General features: G+C 41.4%; 1 protein-coding gene across 4 annotated transcripts in view; it reads left to right on the forward strand.

Moving 5' to 3' along the window:
- The window catches only part of TLN2 (talin 2), a 181,141-nt gene that overhangs the window by 60,323 nt on the left and 94,393 nt on the right, over nucleotides 1–26,425 (forward strand). For 2 of the 4 annotated variants that reach the window (XM_063449394.1, XM_063449398.1), the window contains exon 2: nucleotides 12,747–12,779. The exons of 1 other annotated variant lie outside the window; for it this stretch is intronic. The gene's annotated coding sequence lies outside the window, so the exon portion shown is untranslated. Of the gene's footprint in view, nucleotides 1–12,746; nucleotides 12,813–26,425 lie in introns of all 4 variants that reach the window. One more of the 4 variants, XM_063449395.1, reaches the window with a different exon arrangement.

Below are 26,425 nucleotides of genomic sequence, written 5' to 3' on the forward strand. Positions count from 1 at the left end.
ACACACACACACACACACACACACAAAGACACACACACACACACAAAGACACACACACACACACACACACACACAAAGACACACACACACACACACACACACACAAAGACACACACACACACACACACACACACAAAGACACACACACACACACACACAAAGACACACACACACACACAAAGACACACACACACACACACACACACACAAAGACACACACACACACACACACAAAGACACACACACACACACAAAGACACACACACACACACACACACACACACACACAAAGACACACACACACACACACACACACACACACACACACACACAAAGACACACACACACACACACACACACACAAAGACACACACACACACACACACAAAGACACACACACACACACACACATTATATTTAAGTCACCCTCCTGTTTCCTACCTTTTAGATGCAGGAGGGTGACTTTCCCTGGGGTCCAGTGGTGGCTCAGGTGGATGGGAGTCAGACACACCAGGCGCGCAGACACACCAGGCGCGCAGACACACCAGGCGCGCAGACACACCAGGCGCGCAGACGCACCAGGCGCGCAGACGCACCAGGCGCGCAGACGCACCAGGCGCGCAGACGCACCAGGCGCGCAGACGCACCAGGCGCGCAGACGCACCAGGCGCGCAGACGCACCAGGCGCGCAGACGCACCAGGCGCGCAGACGCACCAGGCGCGCAGACGCACCAGGCGCGCAGACGCACCAGGCGCGCAGACGCACCAGGCGCGCAGACGCGCAGGCGCGCAGACGCGCAGGCGCGCCAGGCGCGCAGGCGCGCAGACGCACACACAAAGACACACACACACACACACAAAGACACACACACACACACAAAGACACACACACACACACACAAAGACACACACACACACACACAAAGACACACACACACACACACAAAGACACACACACACACACACAAAGACACACACACACACACACACACAAAGACACACACACACACACACAAAGACACACACACACACACACAAAGACACACACACACACACACACAAAGACACACACACATTATATTTAAGTCACCCTCCTGTTTCCTACCTTTTAGATGCAGGAGGGTGACTTTCCCTGGGGTCCAGTGGTGGCTCAGGTGGATGGGAGTCAGAGTTCCCACTCTGACTCCCTGGTCTTCCTCCCGCGCGGCTCTCAGTGTTAGCTGGGAGGAGTGATGTGCAGTCACTTCCTCCCAGCTCTGTGATGTCATCACAGCCGGCCCGGTTGCGCTGTTAAAGTGATCAGCGCTGACCGGGCCCCCTCACAATCCACATCCATCGGGTGGCCCTGACAGCATGGGCCACCCGATGGACCCCTCCATATGCGGCCCCGGCGGTTTGCCGCAAATGGTCACCCGCCCGCCCGGTCGTCAAAACCTGGAAATCCCTACCGCCCACCTGGAATCCTAAAACGCCCACTAGTGGGCAGTAGGGACCAGGTTGACGACCCATGCTCTAGAGTCAGATGGAACTGTGGCAGTTTTATCGGAATATTACTTTGCAAGTGAAAGCATTTTTTAGTTTTTGGCACATGAAATGGATATTTCATGATCGAAAGATTGCCATATGTATGTGATCTAACAAACCGCATGCTAAATTCAATGCAATCCACGGTTATTTAAAGGATCACTATCGTGTCAGGAAAACAAATCGGTTGGGTGCTCCCAACCTCAGGGTCCCCCTCCTGTGGTGCTGAAGGGGTTCAAGCCCCTTCAGTTACTCACCTTATTCCACCGCCGGGCTCCCTTACCTCTCCTCCCCCTGCAGACGTCGGCTCCCCCGTCTGATGTCAGCAGTGCCGCACGCGCATTCAAAGTGTCCATAGGAAAGCATTTCTTAATGCTTTCCTATGGACGCTCTGCGTGATGCGCCTCTAGTGGCTGTCCGGAAGACAGCCACTAGAGGCTGGCTTAACCCCAAATGTAAACATAGCAGGCCCCTACGCTCTGCCGAAGACCTACGTCTATCCTCTTTCCGTACTCCCACATCTGATGCTCGCCTCCAAGACTTCTCCAGGGCTGCACCTTTTCTATGGAACTCCCTTCCTTTCTCCGTTAGACTTTCACCCAGTCTCCACTTCTTCAAAAAAATCTTTAAAAACACACTTCTTCAGGAAAGCATATCATTTAAACTGTTAGCAGGTTTTCATCCCCCCCACCCTCATGGCTCCACTCCTGCAACTGTCAAAAATAACCATAATAAGTTCTCAGTGATTATTTTTCTAGCAACCTGTTTCATTACCCCTACTTATACCTTTTGTGTCACTATAGCCCACTCCCTCTAGCATGTAAGCTCATTGAGCAGGGCCCTCAACCATGTGCATCCATTTGTCTGGTTACAATTACGTGTCTGTTAGTCCACTCATTGTACAGTGCTACGGAATTTGTTAGCGCAATATAAATAATAATAATCTGCTAATAACAGAGCTGGTGTGTACTAAACGCTGGCTGCTCATCATGGGACTTGTAGTTCTATTGGAGCTGGGACTCAACCAATTGGCCACCCCACACATCTAGTAAATCTATGACCTGACTTCTAACCGTTGCTTCAGTGCAGGAGGCTGGGGTAATTAACCTGTCTTTGGAGAACAGTGCCAATTACCCTCAGCCAGCCAGATGCGGTGTGAGACTAGTGTGAGGCGTCAGGTTTGCTCAAGCCTGCTTTATCAAACCTAGCCTGTATTTCTGTGCGCTGCGTTACTGAATCCATACATGTCCCTAGTGGCAGAGCTCAGCCAATTTTTTTTTCTTCAGCCTCTGGCAATATAAATGTCAGCTATGTCATGCTTGTGATTGTGTATGGGCACAGAGAGAGAGAGAGAGCAAGATTAGCATACAGGCCTGTAGCTGTTTTAGAACTCCACAGTTTTCCCTGAGTGCCTGCACGATCTACTAGTGATTTACAATTCTGTCGGTTGGCTTGTCCAGCGATCGAATAAGAAGTGCATAGAATGAGGCAGCCACGAGCAGCTGGGATTTCCCTATCGCTGGAAGTGACTTGCCTCCTTTTTTTTTTTTTGGCTCCAATAATGCCTCAATTATCCGGAGTAGCTTTCTGTCCTATTGCCAGGGAACTCATGAAATTGTTTCGGCAAAGGGCTAGGGACAGGCGTGCAGAATTTAAAGTGAGCTTTCAACACAAGAGGTCATTTTCTTAAAGGAAAACTGCCCCAAAGGGCTGAATGTGTTTAAAATACAATCTGATGGACCACGGATTGCAGATTTGAATAAAATTGCGGTTTCTGATAAGCTGTGGAAATATTTGTGTATTAAGTTGATTTTTTGTAATTTGCCCACAGACGTAAGATGGTACTGTACTATTTTTTTCCCATTCACTTTGTGTCTGTGTGAACTTGTGCAATCTTGCAAAGTAGTACATCAACCCGTCTCCCACAAATTTGCCATAAAGAGGAATGAAAATGTTACATTCTGTACACTAGGAGAAGAAAAGCTGAGAAGGGTACAATGTCATTTTTGATTACTATCAGTCACTTGATTTACAATCTTCAATTTAACACACACAAAAAGTTTCTATTGCAATCTGCCATTTTTTACAAAATGAAATAAAGAGTACACGCTCTTCACACATAAAGCACTCCGGCAAATTAAAGTGCTTCAGGGGTCTGGAGAATCTCTTTAACTTTGATCGAGTGAACGACCCTTATCTCTGAAAATAAAGTATAACGTTATTACACTCACATTGTGGTGAGACTGAGTGGGATGGTTTTTCTGTATTTGAAATATCCAGTTTGAGTAGAGCAGAGTGCCGTTTGATTACCGATCTCTACAGTACCAGGATTCTCTGTTTTCAAATCGTTCTTGGCTTTGTGCTAAATATCTCCTCAGTCTGACGTTTCATATCAATCTTGGCTATTGAGCTTGGCATCGTTCAATCTCCTGGCTGCTGCTCCTCAGTGTTCTGAAACACTGGCTATAAAGTTTCAAAAAGAACTCTGTGAATCTCTCTCAGAATCTTTTAATTAATTTTTGCTCCTCTTATTAAATCTATCATATTAACCTGATTCTAGTAGTACGATATCACATTATGCAACTCACGGTATTGAATGGGTATCTCTACAGTTTGTATTTTTATGTATTGGCCATTCTTGGGACAACATACAATGTTCGATGTCCTTGCATCTAAAATTAGAAAACATACACAGCTCCTCTAGTATGTTAACTCAAAATAGATCACCTGCGCTCGTTTTGATGAATGAAACCTTAGACGTTTTGATGTAGCAGTCAGACTCTGCCTTTCTCTAACTGTACTTTCATATCACAAATAATAATTTTTCTCCTTTCGTCTTTGAAACTACCACTGATAATGATACACACCTGTAACACACCTGTATTATCCTTTTATATAAAAAGAACTGCTCATTCTCGAGATTGGTTGGAGCGGGGGGGGGGGGGGGGGGGGGGGGGGGGAGCGGAGGGGGGGTGTGGCTGCATCAAGAATTTTTTTGTGCTCAGACAAAACTTTCAGTTTCCGTGCTTCCAACATCAACTTGGTTCATTTTAAAATTTGTCACAGTTTAAATTGTGGTTCGGCCAGCTTATTCGTACCCCAGCTGTTTAAATTCTTCCTATGGATGATACTATTGCTGTGCTTCTAATGACCCGAGCTAGTAATTGATCAAGAATGCGGTACTTTTTGAGCCACTTACAAATCAAATATGTACTAAACTCTGTATTGGATCAACTACAGATCTCAAATTGCAATCTCAAAGATGGCAGGGTGACCCTGACTGATCAATGATTTAGGACAGTGTAGGTAAAAATACAAATCTTTTGTTGGTCTAAACCAGGAGTACGCAACCTTCGGCACTCCTGATGTTATGGCCTACATCTCTTAGAAGTTATAATGCTAGCTAAGCTTTAGGAGAGAGATGATGTCCACATCTGGAGTGCCAAAGGTTGCCTACTCCTGGTCTAAACCATCTCTGGTTTGTAGGGGAATATTTATCAAAGTGATCTGAAAAGTGACTGTTACATTTTGTAATTATTTGATTGTGTTTATTAAAGTAGTCTAAAATAACTGGCAGTATTTACAATAAATAAAACCGTATTTCCAAGAAATTTTGATTTCAGAAGACCACTACATTCACAGTGATGCGAAAAGTTCTCCAGCAACCCTGTCAGCACACCATGGGGCCCCTGAAGGAACAGCTCCTGCTAAACAGGACATAGCTTTTGTATATCCTGCAGGAAATTTTCTATCGGCGGCTGATATTGCGGTGGTGAAAGCTGATGTTCACCAACCCTTACTGACAGAGTAAATGTCACTGTGGAGGATGGTCCGTGGAGGTCTTGGACATTTGCCAAAGTATGTCCTCACGAACAGTAAATATGCAACAGCTACAATCTGGCCAACATAAAACATACCATCACAATGCAAGTAACCCTGTTAGATGACTGCAGTAGGAGCAACAATCTCAAAATCTGAGAAATTCCGGATACCATTGCCATGGAAGACCTTCCTCATTACTTACGTCACCTAATGGTGTTAATCTCTATTTCGAGCGAAGCCAAGAAGATCATTTTTAATGGGGCCTACTGCATAAACAATACTCATTTGGCACCATCATCAACCACATGTGACGTAATTGCAAGATGGAGAAACGTCAAATCATGGCAGCATTTCAAGGCAAAACACCTTACTTGTTTGAATGATCCAATCTTACTATATACAACAATTTTTCTAGGTCCACACTTCAGTGGAATAGATCACTACACCCAGTGACTCAATGGCTACGAGAAGCTAACATGGAATACAGATGGTCAGTTCCCTCTAAGTCACCCATAATGGAATGGTTTTCAAGATCGATTCCATAAAAGAAGCTCTTGCCTTGTTTACATCATTGGGACTCCCAGCGCCAACACTGACCGCTAATAGCCATAAATCTAAACACTTTTGGGACCCAGCCCGACTAGTCCCTTTTCTACCCAGAGGAGGAGGAGACTCACACACAGGGACTTGCTCAGAGATCAAAAGGAAGACTGTAGACTCCCAAGAAGAATAGTTATATTTTCACTGTTTACTGTTTTGGCTTATGTTTTCTTTCTTAATTATCTTTTATCATATACAACAAGTTAACCCTTTAGCCTTGACGGTGTAATTCTCGTTAAGCCTGGGCCGTCATATACAATATTTACAATATGATTCAAATATACCTAATTGTGACGAGACCAATCTCGCCACATTGCATTGGAGGAGCCTGGTTGCCCGTCTGTTGCCTCTGGACTATTGCCCCACGTTTAAAAGGCTTGTTCGTGCCTTTCTGCCCGGCGGTCGGTAGATTCAATCTACCGACCTAACGCACGAATGACTGGACCACCTTGGAGCTGGAGTGTGTCGGCAATTTACCTCCCAGAAGCTGCGGTTAACCGCAGCTTTATTGACGAATACTGGGTGGCCTTTGTTCGTTTGCCGAACACGTGGCGGCGGCCATTTTAAAGTCCCGAACGGCCAGCGGTGTTCAGCGCACAAACTATGGAACTGGAAGCGGACACTTATTTGCGCGAACACCGCTCAGCCGTCAGCCTCCTTGCTTCTATTCGTGGTGGTTTAGTTGAACGTTGGATTAATCGGGACTTATTCTATGCGACTGTTTTAACCCAGATAGCTATGCCATGGAGCCTATTCGTGTAATTACAGACTTTGGCTCCATGGCAATTGAACTGTATGTATAGGATCTGAGCGCTATTCGGTAGTTATGTGCGCTCAGATCCCAGCTATCTGGGGATATGTGACATGTCTGTATTTTATGTATAAAATGTAACTTTGCATATTTTAACCCCTTAAGGACCCATGACATGTGTGACATGTCATGATTCCCTTTTATTCCAGAAGTTTGGTCTTTAAGGGGTCAAAGTGTTTTGCTGTCTTTGTCTCCCCACGTGTGTAATGGAGTTTTGCCTCTGTCCTGGGAGATAATTGGATTACTTTCCAATTATCTCCAGGATAGAGGGAGGGAAATTGGGATGCATTGTGGGGATGTTTTACTTCTGTGTGTCTGAATGTGATACATGTCTGTCTGTGTTACAGTCTTCCATCTGGTCCCCTAGGGGAGTGTCCACCAGGTGGGAGACCTGCATAAATACTGGGCAGGTAGCCTTGAATAAACCAGATCACTGCTTGACCCTAAACACGGAGCTATGTCTCGTCTTGGGGGGGGATTTACTGTATGCTGTTAGAGACTGATTGCCAGGAGTGTAAGCCGCTTGGGTGCTTTCCCTGTTCGTCTGCTAGCAGCTATTCGTGAGGTTCCGGTTCGGGACTTTGGAGTGCTATTTTATATGCAGTTCGGGAGTTTGGAGCATTCCCTTGTATCCAGTTCGGGAGTTTGGTGTTCTGCAGTAGCTGTGCCTGTATCTCTGGAAGGGGAAGATTGACTAAACGGCTGTTAACACCTTTATGCCCGGGGTGCCGTTACACTAATGTTCTATATATTATTCCTAATGTATCTAAAAGTCATGATTACGTTAGACTGTAGACTCTTGTAGCATTAATATTGTAATATTTTGGGTATAACTCTAGAACACAACTTTAATCCTGATTAATATTTTCTGTACACTCTGACTTACGGTATGATTAATTACGTTTATCATCCTGCATAAACTGTAAATTAAAATAAATCCATTTCCCCTCGGGTGTCTAAATTTTTGGCTGTATTTTAATTTTTTATAGCATCCTCTATCTCTTCTATCTCGCTGTATTTAAGATATTAGTCTGTATTTTAAATGTCTTGCAAGCTAATTGTTGGTGCAGTGTATAAACAATCGACTAATGCTTGTGTGTTTTGAAGTTGTCAGAGTATGCTGTCAATGTTAACAATGTAGAATATGATGATAAATTAGGTTGTAGTGACCTAACTAACCTTCCCTTCTTTCCTAATAATATACATAATTTTTTGGCATTCTATTAATCACCTCTGCATGCATCTTGTGTGAGCAAAGCCGTCAGGTCGACAAAAAAAAATCTATATGAAAAATGTCATCTATTTTTTTTCCCGTTTTTTTTTTCCCTCTACACAAATTGCAAGTACGTAGATAATGGCCTGACGCTGCACAGCTGTGTTTACTAGGGATATAAGATATGATCCAGTGGACAGGTCAATGGCCATCTGGAGAATTGTAATGCATTTGGTGCCACACTGCACGTTAAAGTAACACGGCAAGCACCATAACCACTAAAGCACCCTATAGTGGTTATCGTTCCGGAAATGTCCTGGGACCCCATACACCCTCTGCATGTGCTGAGTAAAACCAGCTTTAACCCCTTAAGGACACATGACATTTGTGACATGTCATGATTCCCTTTTATTTCAGAAGTTTGGTCTTTAAGGGGTTAAACAGAGAGTAGGTGTGGAGTGGTATCTAGCAGGACTCGGGTTAGTACTCGTGGTGGTGCTTTTAGTCCAGGGCTTGAGAAAGCTGAGACATCTGATATATTGCACAGTTGCTCTGTTCGTTTAATGTATTTGGACACCAGGTAAATTGCTGTTTTTGCAAAACTTTTAATGCAGTGCTGGATTAAGGATATTAAGTCATTGTATATATCATTCTTGGGAAGGATCCAGGCACTTTCTTGGTGGCTGCACAAATCTGATAGCTTTTTGCAGTTCCTCTATTTTTTTAAAAATTTATTTTAATTTAATATTTTTAACTTGTTTTAGTACCTTTCACAAAAGATTCCCCCCTGTGCATTTTAAACTAGCTACAACAGTTAACCAGCAGGCAGAGCATTATGGTATTACTTTGGTGGAAGCAAGTAGCTGTGAGCGGAATACTTGTCCCGATCCAATCCCAGCAATGTACAATTCTTTACCATTTCCACTGAATTAAAAGGACACTAACTCAGGGCTTGACAAATTTGCTTGGAATCTAAGAGCCAGCTAAAAAAGTTAGGAGCCAGGTTTTTCAACGTCAAAAATAAAATTCTTAAAGGCACTCTTTAGTCACCAGAACAACTACAGCTTAATGTAGTTATCTTGGTGAGTATAGTCAGTCCCTGCAGGCATTTCAATGTAAACACCGCCTTTTCGAGAAAAGGCAATGTTTACATTGCTGCCTTGAACACCTGTAGTGAAATTCACTCAGACGGCAATTAGACTACATTTTAAGGAACACTTTAATCACTTTATCCTCTGTAATAGTCAAACTGTGTTAGATTGGTTTTGCTTCTTACTTGCGTCTGCTCGGGCACCAATCTTTGCCTCCACTATAGCCTCGGTGAGAGGTGGAACTCTCATCCTCAACTAAGACTAACTCTCCTGGTTGATGAAAGGAGGTGGAAAGTGACGCCTGGTGGACCCAGCGTAAGCAGTCATACTGTTCTAAAACTGCTTAGAGTAAGAATGCCAGGGTACTTCTGACACCATAAGCACTACAGAGTGCTGTAGTGGCTATGGTGCATGGAGTGGTCTTTTTAAATGGAGATTGGCTGGGGTCTCTCTCTGCACGTTCTTTAGTTCTGTATTTTTAATCTGATGTTCCATGATTAACGCCAGATTGTATTCTACGCGTTTATCGGTTTGGTGTCTGGTATTAATATATCCTGGAGGGGGGCGGGGCTGGACCGCCATGCTGAACAGTCGCACAAGAGAGTAGCTCCTGCAACCTGTCCACAATTGAAGCATATAAACACGAAATTTGTACCAACCTGACGACTGACAGCTGCAGCACATTGCAGGGAGGCACACCCGTACCAAGGCGAGGCTTGCAGAGTATGTTTTAGTCCCTTGGTGAGGTGATCCTCATCGCCAAGATGAGGCCTACTCGGGCGGTGAATGGGGTGGACGGCCGCCACCCTACTGTCCTGCCAAATAGGGCCATACCAGAAGCATGAGGCTGGGTGGTCCTGGCCCCATTCCCCCCCCCCCCCCGGACCGGCGGGGGTGATCCCGGTCCACACCCCAGGGCCCCTACTGCCGCCAGGACAACACAAAGCACAGGAGCCGCATCTGAAATGGCGGAGACCGCGTGTTGTGGTACCTATGCCGAGGGGGAAGACCAACGCTCCCTCCTCACTCACCACACCACAAGAAGATATCTGGCATGTGCAGTCTCGACACCGGGCGAAAGCTGTAACAGACATAAATCCCCAGCATTGCACTTGCCACGCTTGGACCAACAGGGAGCAAAGGCACCGGTCCTGGTTGAGCGGGGGAGCCGGAGAAACAACAAACCGGCAGACGCAACACGAAAACAAGCAAAGGTGGACTGCCCTCTCACACTTACCCTTGCACCTACCCGAGAAGACGGGTCCCGACATGAAGCACCGCTCCAGCTTAGCAGCCGGACCCGCAGCACCTCCCAGATTGCCGTGCAGGGGCTGCAACGCCTGGAGAGAGCACAACCACAGCGGACCCACACTAAACCACTGCCCGTAATCAGCAGAGCAGATGCTCACTCGAACGCTCTGATAACTATATACATGTCTAATTTGCCACAACGTGTTTATTGCCTAACAATGCTTGCCATCTCTAATCGAGACCAAATTCATTTAAATGTACCACTCAGTATCTTAACAATGCCTAAAGTATTGCTGACTCCTTTCATGCTGTGGGGGTCTCTGGGGGGATCTCACTCTCAAGGGCCATATAAGCAACCCAGCTCCCTACACCACCCGGGCTTTGACCCACATATATAGCTTGGAGCTGTAACACTCATCCTATCCTACCTGAACCTCTCACACCCAATCAATAGTTTGCCTTTTATTCTCACACTTTAATCTACTTACCAACTATCACAAGGTAACACTCATCATAGTAGTGAGACACGGTTCCCCTGCATCACCCTCTATGATTTACCTCTCACTGTGCTCGCATTGCTGCATACAACTTTAAGTCAGTACACCAGGGACTCCAAACTCCTGCTCACTCGCTCGGGGGGCCATTGGGGTGTTCTAAAGTTCATAGCCTTTGTGACTCAGACAAGTTAAGAGATGATTAAACTTATGTTGAACATAGTCTAGCCACACATAATAAGCCTGCTTCACACTCATAATTTTAAAAAATTGTGCTGTTACTCTATGCCATATTGTTTTCTACTGTTGTTATTGAGCTTGATACAGCTGTCGTGGCTTTACAAGCATGTTGTTCTCACTGTCACAACAAAAATAAAGAATTATAAAAAAAAAAAAAAAAAAAAAATATATATATCCTGGAAAGTGTATTTTCGGTATAACGCAAGGCGTGCTACTACATGTCTGGCCAAGTCTGCTAATCTGAAAATAACCTTTTATAGTCAACATTTATAGATTTATTATGCACTTAGTGGTTTAGTGAACATAAAACATGGCACGCAATAAAATACATTTGGAAAAGTGAAATTGCTTTAGTAATATTAAAACTTTTAAATTTATTTATAAATAAAGTCACCTACAATGCATTTAATTGCAAAATACAGATTCCCTTTCTCTTTATCAAAATTAAAAATTGCTTGTATTTAGGCTAATATTAAAGGAACACTATAGGAACACACAAACTTGTATTCCTGACCCTATAGTGTTTATGCCACCATTTAGGTGGCTTGCCCCTCCTCCTTAGTCTCCTTATTTTCAGCACAGTGCATGTCCACCGACGCTGACCCTGCCCCCATTCTGCCTCCTTGGTGACCTCGTCAAAATTGCAATTTTAGCCAATTAGCACCTCCTCGTAGAGTTGCATTGAATCAATGCATTGGGGGGGGGGGGGGAGAGAGAGAGATGTGTGTGTGTGTGTGTGTGCGCATACACACGTTTTATAACTGCCCCCCTACTTTTGTCCCTGGCACCTTATGTGCATCTCCTTTATTACTTACTCTGGATGGGCGTCAGGGCACTAATAAAATCATAACCACAACAGTGGTTATAGTGCTTGAAGTGCTCTTTTGACATAGTATAGATCATGCCCCTGCAGTCTCTGCCCCTGATATGCCTGTTTGGCTGACATCAGAAGTGGTGATCTCAGCCAATCACAATGTTTTCACATAAGCAAGCAGTGGATTGGCTGAGATGGTCAGTCAAGAAGGCAGATCGGGACAGAGCCAGCACAAGCCAAACACAGCCATAGCCAATCAGCATCTCATCATAGAGCTGCATTGGATCAATGCATCTTTATAAGGAAAGTTCAGGGTTTCCATGCAGAGGGTGGAGTCACTGAATGGAAGTCGCACTGTGCAGCACTGCCCCAGTAAGCACTTCTAGTAGCCACCTGAGGAGTGGCCAGTGAAGTTATCACTAGGCTGTAATGTAAACACTGCATTTTCTCTGAAAAGACAGTGTTTACAGCAAAAAGCCTGAAGGGAATAATTATACTCACCGGAACAAATGCAAAAAGCTGTAGTTTTTCTGGTGACTATAGCGTCCCTTTAAATCACTTTATATCGGAAACCTTGTCACGCCTCACCTGGCTGTGACTAACAACCTTTCTCAACACTTGTGTTCATTTGAAGCCCATCTTAGCAGCGTGTTTGATTGGACATTGCCCAGCATGAAACAAGCCAGTTTATATTGAGCAAAACTGGGATGGATTGGCTTAGAGGCAGAACGTGCAGATGAGGTCGAAGTTTTAGAGACTTGGAATAATACTTTTAGAAAAAACTAATGAATGCATATTTTGTTTATTTTAGCGTCTTTTATTTAAGGACCTCAAGATGTGTACTAATAAACATTTGTCTTCTCTCTCTCTCTTTGTCTCCTGACAGATGTAATAATTAGACAAACTCTGCTTCCTAAAGGTACGACTTGCAGCCATACTTTTTATCATCAAAGTAAGAATATTGCTATTGTAAAACTTAAATGTTCTAGTAGTGTAACTTTTTTTTTTTTATAAAAGTGACACTGTAGTCGCTAGAACCACTACAGCTTAATGTAGTGGTTCTGGTGTCTATAGCCTGTCACTGCAGATTTTTCATTGTAAACACTGCCTTTTCAGAGAGAGATTTATCAAAGGCAAATCTATCCAAATTTAAACGGCCGCAATTGGCTAATAAGAAGCCGGATGTGGATTCTGACGGTCATTCGTTGGCTGAAATTGTCAGCTGAGCACTCACCGCTCAAAACGCATTTTCCAGGCCGGCTAATGATGCTGCCAGACGTGGTGATACTTCTCCGGCAGCAACATTAAATATATAACTACGTGCAGCGTGTCATAGTGAAACGCAGCAAATCCAGACTCCTTGCACCATGACCACTTCAAAATATCGAATGGTGCTTGGAGAAATGCTCTGGTTTAATGTGGGGATTAATAATGGTAAAATTGCCCTATTCCAATAAAGGTACAAAAAAGGTTTTATTGAAATGTTCTTCCTCAATTAATATTTCTTAATTGGATGTTCAACTGGGGCTCCCAGTGTGACACCCAGAAGCGAGACTTGTATCCCTGAATTTGTCTTCCGCCATTATTCTGACATTTGTACCTATTTACTGACATTCCCCTCACTTATCACCAAAAAGAGCTAGAGGGGAGAATGTAGCACAATATGTGATACTTGCACTGGATTCTTATTTGCATATCCTTATCCTTTCCGGCTGGGACCCGAGGCAGGTTAAATCTCCGCAGCTGTAGAATAATATATATATATATTAACGGTGCAGAAAATAGACATCCAATTTATATCCATGTCTCTAAAGGCACGATACAATGCTTCCCCCCCCAGGCCTTGCATTCATTTACTGTCAGCTGGAATATAGAGAGACCGGAAACAAAAATTATCATCACAATGTTTGAAGTGTTTACTGCTTTTTACATTTTTTATTTATTTATTTTAATTGGGGGGAGGGAGGAAGCTTGTTGGAATTTAAAGCCTAGACTGAGTCTACTTTATTTTCTTGCATGCCTGTTAAAACTCCCTTTCTGTGTTTTTACGTCACCTGACCTCTGTGTGTTAGACTGATACAAGTCTAAGGATGGAGTTGGTTTACAGAAATGCAGACGAAAGAGGATGATGATCCTTCAGGGAGCCCAAAGTAGTGCTGGAGGAGGCAAAATAAACTGCTCTTTAGGCAGATCTGATTTCACGGCTGTAGGAAGCACCAGGAAGTGTGTAACGTGAGATTTCACACATGTACAGTCAACTCTTAATCTGACTCACAGATTTTTGTGTACACTATTGACACACCTTTTCTGTGATTCCACAAATGGGGGGGATACTCACACATTTTACAAGAAGTAATTGTCCTTACCGGCACTGAAGCCTGCAAAACGGACGCACTATTGAGCACTTCAATTAATTTTTTATTTTTTTTAATATGAAACGCATGTTTTTAAACTACAGATGCATTTAGTAAAGGCACAGGTGTATATATATTCACACAACTTTGAAGCAGACTCTCTTGGATGTCATGACCATACAGATTCCTTTCAAATCTCTCCTTTCTCAAGTAGGTTTGCAAAACAGCCCATCAGATTTACAGAGACTTTTACAGGGTTATTTACTTAACCCCTTAAGGACACATGCCATGTGTGACATGTCATGATTCCCTTTTATTCCAGAAGTTTGGTCCTTAAGGGGTTAAAGGGACACTATAGTCAACAAAATAACTTTAGCTTCATGAAGCAGCTTTGGTGTATAGATCATGCCTACAGTCTCACAGCTCAATCCCCTGTCATTTAAGAGTCAAATCACTTTTGTTTATACAGCCCTAGGCACACCTCCCTGCATGTGACTTGCACAGCTTTCCTAAACACTTCCTGTAAAGAGTCATCTAATGTTGACACTTTCTTTATTGCAAATTCTGTTTAGTTTAGAATTTATTATCTTCTGCTCTGTTAATAGCATACTAGACCCTGCAGGAGCCTTTTGTACGTAATTAAAGTTCAATTTGCAGAGCAGGAGATTTTTTTTAATGTAAGTCACATGTGATTGACACAGCTTGCATGAAAACATTTTTTTTTTTTCCAGTTACATTCAGGGCAGGTGTGGTTAGGGCTTCTAAATGGCATTAAATTGAGCAGTGAGACTGCAGGGGCATGATCCATACCCAAAACCTGCTTCATTAAGCTAAAGTTTTTTTGGTGACCATTGTGTCCCTTTAAGTGAAAATTCAAGTGGGCTGGAACTGTATTGCTTCCAGTGCAGCTACTTTGGCCTTAAATATAAAATTCTCTTGGCATTATCCCTTTAGTGAATAACCCTGTTAATATGCACTTAGCCACTGCCAGCCAAATTCATAAAGATGTATTTACTCGCATATCTTATCCAAAACTGCAGCAAACAAGTAAGGAGCTGGCAAGTTTGTGTCCTATAGCATTCTTAACACCTTAAGGACCAAACTTCTGGAATAAAATGGAATCATGACATGTCACACATGTCATGTGTCCTTAAGGGGTTAAAGGGGTACTGTCACTTCTCAGGGTTTCAAATATTATGTTTACTTTTCCTTTATTTCTCAAGTGTGAAAATGTAAAATAACATCTAGAAATTCGCACCTCCAACTCCCTGTCAGTCAAGTTCTGTCTTAGCACAGACAAATCATACAGAGAGGAAAATGAATCAATGATTCTATTTTTCCTCCTTATTTGCATTGTGTGCCCTGCCTGTGCCTGGACTGATTGGAATTGTGATGTCGTTTTCTAAATCTGTAATATACATTTACAAGAAGATAGAGCATGGCTTAAAAATAGTTCTCAGGTTATAAATGATATCCAGTGTTTTATTCAATGCCATAATATCCCTTTCAAGGTTTAGTGAACACTAATAACATTTGCATCCGTGTATACTCAAGCAGTGGAGTGATTAATCGTAAGATGGTTTAATTGACTAGCTGGCAATCATTTATGCATATTATCTCACGATGTCCTGTTCTATAGTCCAACAGTTACAAATTAATTTTCCTATGTGTATTTATCCCTACAGCCTTTTTATTTCAATTAAACAAAATTCATCATCATCAAAAAAAAAAAAAAGCTTGTACATTTTAGCAGACACATTTACTAGTCAGAATGACAATGTTTAGTCATAAGCTAGATTTCAAGTCTAACTCTGCAGTCACCCTAGCTTACTGAACATGCATGTCCACCATCAAGCTCCTTTGAGATGATTTGATCAAAGACACAGGTGTAATTAGGGTTTAAACTCTGTGATGGTCTTTGTCATCATAGCAATTTTGTAATTAATGGTCCCTTTTCCAAAATGGATTATCACCACTGTCATGCTCACATAGAACTGACGCTAAATAAGCAAGACATTTCATGCTAGAGTAAGGACTTCGGAGGCCAGATTTTGATGATGGCAAAGAATGCCATGATCATTAAAGGATTAAAAATGCTAAATTCTTGTTTGCCTTAGGTACTCACCAGAATCTTGAATGTTCCAATGAGTAAGTGCTGTCGCAGCCTAGAAGGTATAAGGTGTTTTAGCGTCCGTTTGTTCTTGTTACTTCGATCAGTGCCAGTATTGACTTAAGTTTTGTACTCTATCCAGAATTTTTTTTTTTTTGCTTAATTTAACTGCCAAATTCATTAGAAGATTGTGCTGATTGACATTCGATGCTGATTGCCTGGGTACACGTTCTGGAAGCCAAGATTTCGATAAAGGATTTTATTATGCTAAAAAGAATTAATATGATGAATCTATTTTGGTGTTTTTAAGATGAATATCACCCTGGCCAGTACACTTTACTATAGATAGTTATAAACAAGTTTAAGAGATTTAAACTAAAATCTACCTCTACTGATACAATAAAGTGCCTTAGTGATAAGCAGCTCAACACTTAATGTGGGATACCTTTTTACCCACAACAAATTCTAAATGGCCAAAATATAGTATTAAATATACATATTAGTGGAGCGCTATAGGAATATAACCTGTGCAGAGGTTTCTTTGATTTACCCCACAAATATAGTAATAATATAATTATATTATATTACTATATTTGTGGGGTAAGTCAAAGAACTTAAAGATGCATAAAGGGAAAAAAGTCACAAAAATAGTGTAGATGGTCTAAAAGTTACAATCGGTTATAGAAAAAGATTAAAACCACTCACATGTGGCGGAGCCTATAAAATATTGGCTCCGTAAGATTAATTTTGTGCTCTTAGCGCTGCATCACACCACTTGCTCGGTAGCATCTCCTCCAAAGGGGGTATAAAGAGAGAAGCAACCAATGTGTGGTATTATAGACGCATAAACCTTAAGCTCGCCTTTTTTAGAGCCTTCAATTCCTGGCTCTAAGGATAATAATAAGAGTGCCAATTTTCTGGGGAAGGCACCACCCCAATGGAGATTCTTTAAAACTTCAGGGAACTTCGTTGGAATACATATAAACCTGTATTATTACAGAGAAAAATAAAAACACATATAGCATAACACTCTGAAAAATTAAGTTTAAGAGATTTGGCTGATAGGTTGTTTTTTTTTTTTTTAGACCTGGCTGTTTATCATGTCTTAGATGGTTCTACTCTTGCCAGTGGTGGTGGTGGTGGTGGTGGTGGAAATGTGCCATCTGTAATATTTCCAAAGATAAAACCAGGCAACATTTCCCCAATCTTCTACAGTCCTGTCTGGTGTACATGTGCCCACTGCTTCTTCAGCTTCCTATTTAAACCTGACCGTAACATACCACCCAACATTTCAAATGGACAAAGAGGGACGTTTAGTTTTAGGGGTGTGGCTAGTCGCCAGGGCTGTTCTAAGAAGTTTTATTTGACTTGGAACTATTTTTGCAATTAAAATGTAATTTTGAACAAGCGCAATGTATCTCATTTCTAAACACATTTATTGCGGTTTAAATACACATTACTTGGAAGTATTATTGCTGTGGAGCTCTATTATACACTCGGACACGCTAACAATATGGAGCTCCTAGAAAAGAGGGACATTAGAATTTGAACCCACAGTAAGGACTTTCCATCTTAAATGGGGACACTTTGGAGGTGTGCAGGAGTAGAACTGATGTGGTCTTCTGCTGGTGTAGAATATCCAAGGAACACTCTTGTGTTACAAATATATTTATTTTTTATATTGGTTTTCATTTTTTAGTATTGGTTAAAGGGGCTCCCCTGCATTTATTTAAACAAAACAAAAAAGTGTCAATAAAAGCCATTAAACGTACCTTCTTTGCAGCACCAGGACATTCTTCTCTCTGCATTCTGATAACTCTTCCAGTGAAGACATCATTTCTAACTGTGGACAGAGTACATCGTTGCGCTCCCCCAATCCAGTTCTTCTCATAGTGAACGATTGGAAACATTAGGCATCATCATAATTTGCCTGATGATTCCGATTGTACACACCATCAAAAACCCACAGATCTGCGGGGGAAGAAGCGCTTATAGTGGCTGTCCATTGTAACCGCTACTAGAGGGCCTGGTTTAGGCAGGATGTAATCATTGCTGTTATCAGAAATTGAAATGTTTTACATTGCCAGAGAAAAGGGACAGGGTCATTGAACCTAAACCATTTCCTTAATGGTCTGGAACTAACAGTACTTCTGTAATCCGTCATTTACATTCCCCATGATGATGATTGGTTTGGACAGCAACTGAACTGCTTGACCATGTCTACATGCATTGCGTTGAATCCATGCCACGTGATACCATTCCATTAATGACAGGTATACATGATTAAATGGTCACTTATTAGACGTGCATGTTTTAGTCCTCCTAATGTTAATAAAGAAAGTTTTTTTTTACTTTTTGATAAAATGTATATAGTACCTATTGTACTGACCCTCCCGCTCCCCAAATGTTTACAGTGATCAATTTACACAACATATGTATTTTTTTTTTTTTTTAAATCACTTTTCCAAAGAAACGTGTATAATATACTAAACTTCTATTTTCTTTGGTTTGCTGAGACCGTTTGGTTTGCTGAGACAGTATGGTTATGCTATTTGTGGTTTTGCTGCAATATGATGATACGCGTTGTGTCATTCTTCCCATAATCTAATGTTTTTTTTCCTCTGCAAGCTCCCAACATAATTAGTTCTAGATTATTCAGTTATTTTCCAGTTTATTAATTTAGGTTTGTGAATCATGCTCGGCGGGGTCTGTTAATATAAGAACGTATCCAGCTGACTGTTCTAATCATTTGTTGTAGCAGAATGCAGCTCTCAAAGATGCTTAAAGGGGATCCTTTATTTTTATAAAATAAAGTGTATAATTGTAGCATTTATGTAAATATTTAATTTAGCAAAGATTTACTGTCCAAAGTTGTATGAAGAAAATGAATTATAAAGGCTTTTATGGAGTACCCTTTCCCCAAACTGCTACTGATTCACTGCAATGGTTGCGTATCCCTCTGTGTGATTCAGTGCCCTCCTCCCCCCTCCCTCCCCCCCCATATTATCCAAATTTAAGTTAAGAACATGCTGGATATTTCTGATAATATAATTTAACAAGTTTTTCAAATGGCATTGGGACTGTTGGAGAGTCTAAAGCCATTAAAAGGTTCTTAAAGCCCTTATCATTTTTTTTCTCCTTTTTATTATCATAATTTTTTTAATAGGAGGATTATAATACCATGCACAAATATGGCAATCAGTAGAAGAAATCATGCATATGAGAACATGCCCATTTTATAATGTATATGAACTTGGGTGAACCCCGACCTTGTAGTAGCTTAGTGTGAACAAAAGAGAAGGGAGGAAACCGCACCCTAGATATACGAAGATGTAAATATATATACACACACACGTACACAGAGGTAGTAGTTATGGTCTCTATACAGTTGACCTCAAAAAACAAAACATAGAATGATAATAGTGCAATATGTCAATTAAAGTGGGTAGGTGGATGAGTACTAAGAATAATCCACACTCTCATTTCCCAGAGCTAACTTAGAGCTCAGCTGTTAACACGCGTGGACGGAACAATCCCCGTCTAAGGATATGCAGATATCTTGACAATCTCAGGTAGACGATATGTAGAGAGACAAGAAAATCCAGATGGTGCAGTATGTACTGATAAAATATATAAATAAATAATAAAATATCGTACTCACATTTGCTAGAGCAGAACTTGCTCTAGTCTCAATGACATAGGTGGTATAGTCCCCACCAAGGAACAAGATGGTAACCAGGAGGAAAAAATAAATAAATTATCCTTATCCATTATACTATACTTTGATTAACACAAATAGATGAAAAAATTAAAAATATATGTATAAAGTCTATAAAAGTCCACTTGACGCGTTTCACCTGTAAAAAGGCTTCCTCAGAAGTGTGGAAAATGTCCTGGTCTCATTCGTTTATATAAGAGTCCTAATAATGATGATTTCTTCCTGGTGTGTATAATTGGAACTTCCTGTAACCAACGGTGAGCCGCATGCGTCATACAGGAAGTGGCGTGGCGTGGTGGATCCGTGGTTATGTCTGCGTTCCAAATATGGAACGCATACAGAACTACTAAAGTAATGTTGCGTTCCATTGGAGTAGTGAGAAAAAAAAATATACATTATAATATGCGTATATACTTTATGAAGTGAGCCAATTGTAAATTCGTTCGGACTCATCCTAAATGCTTACTTATGTCGCACCGGAAATGACGCAACATCATGGGTTATGGGTATCTGTGCGTTTCACTTGTGGAACGCAAATGCTGCCGAAATAGTTCCGGTATGCATTCTTGTTGAAGGAGACAATCTTCAAAGTAATAATCTCGGTGAAAGAAATATATAATTGGTTGTCACATAAACAGTGTATCAAATAGATTATACATATTAAAAATGCAAAGAAAATGTGGTCTTAATATAAAAAAAGGGGTTATAAAATGTATATATTATAAATATAAAGTAAAAATAAAATATAAAAAAAATATAATATATATGCCTACTAGTTTATTCATGCCCTACTGGTGAAGGAACTCCTAAGGCAGTTGTATGTTATTGGGGGGGGGGGGGGGGGGGGGGGGGAGGGGTAAACGCTAACCGTTGTAATACAAGAAGCCATAAGTATTGAGTAGCTAACTGCTAGCAGTCTGCTGAAGGCAAGTAGGTTCTCATATTACAACTTTTCCCTAGAAACATTAGCAGGTTAGTGTATTTAAAGTTGTAAATTCTTCAAACCAGATGTGTGTGGAGATCACTGCACAAGTATTGTACTATTGATAGCCAATGTAATGAGTCAAAGCAGTGCTATAGTTGTCTTTACTGCATGCACGTTAGTTGGTCCTAGTTCATAGAGGAACGATGTGTACCAGACAAAGCCTTTTAGTGATCTCCGTATCCGCGTTCTAGAGTACCCGGTAAAATACTCTCTCACCGCCGCACATTCACTGAGAGACTTACTGACTCACGTACATTCGTTCACTGACGCACGCACATAGTTACACGGAGGACACTGACACAGACTCACTGGTTTCACACTCACAAACGCACTGATACAGACAGACAAACATTCAAACACACACTCCCAATTATTATTTGTTTTTATTATTTTTGTTTAAGTTCACCCAGCTTTCCTTTGGGAGAGCTTGTGTGGATCCTTTCCCTGGAGTCCAGTGTGGGGTTTGTGTAATCTTTGTGCTCTTCCAACATGTCTCCTAGCACGGTTTAGTAATGCTGGGGCTGGAGAGACATCGGAACTCATAATTTGCATTATAAGATCGATGTGGACTTTTTTCTTTCCTCTCCTGTCTGCTGACTTGGAAGGTTTACCAAGCCTAGAATGTTGCTGAATAAGTTTCTATTCTTATAGTGAAAATTATAAGCAAATTTATCAAGTATGCAGCATTTCGTATGTAAAACCTATTGGATCTAAAATGGTCATTAAATACAAAAATGTATCAAGATGCAGGAACCAGGTTCTTGCACAAAAACTACTGCATTGAGATACAGTGCTTTTGGTGCTTAGTGTCCCTTCAAATGGAAGACGATACAAAATGGCACCATAGGCACTTTCTCATAGCTGCTGAATTCCAATTGTGTGTCAACAGAAACCGGTCTGTAATACAACTACATGCTGGGTGCAGGAGCGCTGCAAGCAGTATAACTGAACAGCAGCTGCACACCAATGGAACAGGATCCAGTAGTAGTGAAGATCTCTTTTTTAGAAATTCACATTAAAATCCTACAAAAAAAGTCTTAAATGTTATTGTCCCAAAACTGGGAGCTTTAACGGTTATACCAATCACCATGACCACTTCATTGTTTTGAAATGGTCGTGGTGACTGCAGTCTGCGCAGTTTGTCCCTTTGAAATACTGCACATATGGAGTTTAACCCTTTTGCTGCCTGGTGTAACTCCACCTCAAGCTGCATCATGAAGCGTCATCCAGCACGGAATTCTTGGCTAATGTCAATTCTGTGCACATTTGTTTTGCACAGGGTGCCATTCATTGGCTGAAAGTCAGCTGACTATCTCAACCAATGAGTGGTGACCAGAGGTGCATCAGCAGAGAGGCTAGGAGCTCAGAACCTGGCATTAACCCAAGTAGGTGGTCATTCCATTCTTTTAATTGTTTGCCCCATCACTGAGGAACAGGGCCAACGTACTCCTGGCATCATAACCACTTCAGTGGGCAATGATGTCTAGTATAACCCATGGTTTAAAACTTGTAGCCTTATGGTACTAGTAAGGCCTTAACATTTACTCGCCTCTGCAAGTCACATTTCTTCTTCCCCGGTCTAAATTTTCACTCACCAATGGTAATTGGCAAATGAAAATTTTGAGCTCTCCGCCCAGTATTTACGATTTACCAGTGTCATCCTGACTGGTACAGACAATGAGAAGCCCTGGTCTATATCAAACCAGCCAACTGAGAAAACTATCTCCCTTATAACGTGTAGATAAGCTATAGTGGTTATGGTACTTGGTGTGTAGTATAAACATATATGTTTGTGTCTCTTTAAACAGTGTTGCTCCTGTAAATGTTTTCATCTTGTTTCTAAATAGAAAGGTTTATTCTTTTGACTGGATCTAATGCTAGAGCTACAGTACGCGTAACACAATGAATATTGACTGCTATATCATAATGTAGCTAATCTCCATTGTTTGCATGGCCCCCTGACAGTCTTAGTTTGGATACTGTGCCATTGGGGGATACAGGGAGTGCACCAGACCTGTCCTAATCCTATTAGGACAAGCAGTGGAATCAACTCCGTCTACACAGTGCAGACAGCCAGCTGATGAGACATGCCTTTTCTTTGAACTTGCAACATGCCCTCTCTGCTGCACATGGCTACACAAAGCATTAATTTTCATTTTCAGCATCTGCCTTGTAAGAGAGAAAAAAAGTAAGTCTTTATAGATTTTGTTGTGCAGTGCTTCTGCTTACATAATGAGTTGCCCACCAGAAACTGATTCAGACTATAAACGTTATATATCTCTGCAGTCCGTAATGGAAACCAGTGAGCACCTGCCCAAAGTACCTAACAATACAAATAACAATGAAAATCATTGTATCATACCTCCCAAGTGTCCTTATTTAGGAAGAACAGTCCCTATTTTGAGTCCAGATCAGTCTCTTTCTATTTTTATCCTAATGTGTCTCTTTTCTAGAAGCTCCATATTGTTTGTATGTCCGATTGTATGAAAGCTCTGCAGCAGTAATACTCCCAGTAATGTGTCTTTAAACTACAATAAATGTGTTTAGACATCAGTCTGTGCAAATAAGATACACTGTTCTTATTCTAGGTTCCATTTTATTTCTATAAATTGTTATTCATAAATAAACTAAAATTTCTCTAATACCTCCCCATCCCTGGTCACTCCCCACTCACACCCCTAAAAGTGTTCCTCTTTCTCTTCAAATATTGGGAGACATAGAGTATAATGAGCCTTGTCTAAAATTAATGAAAATAAGTAAACTTTTATTACATACTATTTAATAGCAATAATAATATTCATTCGATGTAAAAATAAAAACAGTACACTTTCATTGAGGGTTTTCTTTTTCTGTTTTTGTTACCAATTGTGACATTATTGATTAATTAAGGACCAGACTCATACTTTTTATTGTTGTTGTTCCTTGTGTTATATTAAATCATGAGCCTTTGAACACTGGAGACAGCCATTGCCCTTTAAAAGCTTTCTTGGTGGTATTCGTATGGAATTTCGATGCCTTAGAAAAAAATAAATACATAAATAAATTGGGAAAACATTGACTTGACTCCTGCCTTGATTTAGAAGGTCAAACGTCTAGATCCTTCTGTCTTACATATTGGATGAAGTGGTTTTTATTTATTCAGGATCTAAAGGATGAAAGTCAGTGACACCCGCTGTTTGTTGATTGTGGGTTTGAAACTGTCTTGAGCAAAATTAAATATATTCATCTCAATGATTCAAAGGGATAGTCTTAGCTGATTTTCATGAATTTTCTTAATAGAAATGGACAGAAAATAAAAAGGGACTAATAAATATACTTACATTTGAAATGTCTGTATTTGCTGCAAATCTACAGGTTTTGCAGTTTCTGCAGTGGACACTCCTCACTTGACGTGAGGTTCCGCGCCTCACGTCAAGTGACTCTGAAAGTCATCATTCAGACATCTGTTGGATGTTCTGGCATTTATAGATCAGCTTGACTCATACTTACATTTGCAACGTGTTTTTAAAAAATTTTGACTCATCATTTTTTATTTATTTATTTTATACGCCCATCGTAAAAATCAACAAAAAATAGTGACAGGTCAGCCACGGATATAATATAAATGAAAATCTATATAAAATATGTTCAGAATACCTAGATTTCTGTAAAGTTTTGGATCGTGCAAATACATATAAAAAATAAACCTTTTTCTTTAAGGCTAGAGCAGTTCGGCTTTCCAAAACTTTTATATTCTGTGTTTTGTTTTTAGCAATAACATTCTGTGCTGCATTCGTCATTCCTGTACTTTTTATAGCATTCTATGAATTTAAATCATTGGTCTAAGCTCCATGGGATGTAGCGTTCTTTGTCCAACGTTCCACTTGGCTCAGCAAATGGACTAGATTGGACATTAGTGCAATCTAACAAGGTTAGGCTGCATGCACTGCATTATATTGGCCCAATTACCTAATGTGATTAGTGAATGACTTGGTCTGTGCTGTTACTCAACCCCCAGCTTTATAAATCAAATCCTCTACGAAAGCTGGCTCTGGAAATTTCTCTTATTTCCCTTGAGAGAGATTTTTTATTTTCTTCTTTTTGTTCCACGTTTACAGTAGTATATTATAAAGTCGTATAAATGTTGTCGAACATAATGACCCATTTTTACATAAAGTAGACTGTAAAACTGTAGGATACGGACAATTTCACTCAGAAAACAAAAGAACAGAAAAAAATCCCAAAGGCAGCCGGTAACACAGTAATACAAGTGGCAGGTTCTGGGCCCAAATGGAGCATTGGTGTCGCCCTTCCATTGCCGCTGAGATTGCAGATTTGATGAAGTGGGCACGGGAGACTAATGTTTAAAGTCTGTAGGAAGGGCCAAAAATCTAGTACGTTTTCTACAGAGAGTAGAGAGGAAAGATAAGTAACCGCGCCCAGATAATGGTAAATGAAACTTAATACGTACACAGGTCTTTCAAATAGATACAAGTATTTGACCTAAAAAAATACAGAGTATTAATGGTGCAATACAATATATACAGTGAATACGTAGTGAGTGATCTAGTGTTATTATACTCGCATATGGTTGAGCTACTTCAGAGCTCTGCTGTTTCAGCGCATGGATGGAACAATCCCCGTCTAAGGATATATGCAGGAATAGACGTCCTAGAATGGCTCACTGGGAGCTTAGGATAACAGGTATTGAAAGTCCTGATAGCACACCTCGGCGGGATGCAGCTGAACAGTCCTCTGTCAAGCTTTCAACGCTTTTCTGGAGGGTTTAGACCCTGGATCAGTCCATGCTACTCAAGCCCTCTCTCTCTCTTGTGGTTTTACCGTCCTGGGTCGAATCCAGTGCCCCCCTGTCGTGCGGCTGCCGGTGCGCTCCGTGTGTCGGTGCGTAGTGCTGTGAGTATGGTTTCTCTCTGCCATTTGTTGTGGGGCATTCTCCCCTGCTTGCCGCTGTTTGTTGGTTGACACGAGCTCTTCTGCTTCCGCTGCTCCGTCGCTGTACATAGCTCGTTAGTCGCCTGCTGCTTTGGTGTGTAGGACTGCTTGTTGGTATGAGGTAGCGTGGTGAGGATTGTCGCCATCTTGGGTGTTTGGAGCGTTGTGGTAGTCTCTCACCCGCGTTTCCCCAGCGAGGCCCGCTTGTGTAATAACAGGCACATTCTGCGGGGCATTGCGCCGGGTCTCGGGGTGATTGTCGCTTCTCGTGGATGCTGAGCATTTATTTCCTCCCATAACAGCCGATTAATGGGTCTATTAGGTCGTGTTGTGCGGGAGCTGGTCTCTCCTGCGACTGCTCGGCGGCCCGGCCCCGCCCCCTTGTTTTGATTTTTTAATGTGTGTTTGTGTGTCTACAGATTTAATACCTGGTAGGGTACAAAAACACTTCTCCCTCCCCTCCCCA

The sequence above is a fragment of the Pelobates fuscus genome, chromosome 3, assembly GCF_036172605.1.
Source record: "Pelobates fuscus isolate aPelFus1 chromosome 3, aPelFus1.pri, whole genome shotgun sequence".
Classification (NCBI taxonomy): Eukaryota; Metazoa; Chordata; class Amphibia; order Anura; family Pelobatidae; genus Pelobates; species Pelobates fuscus.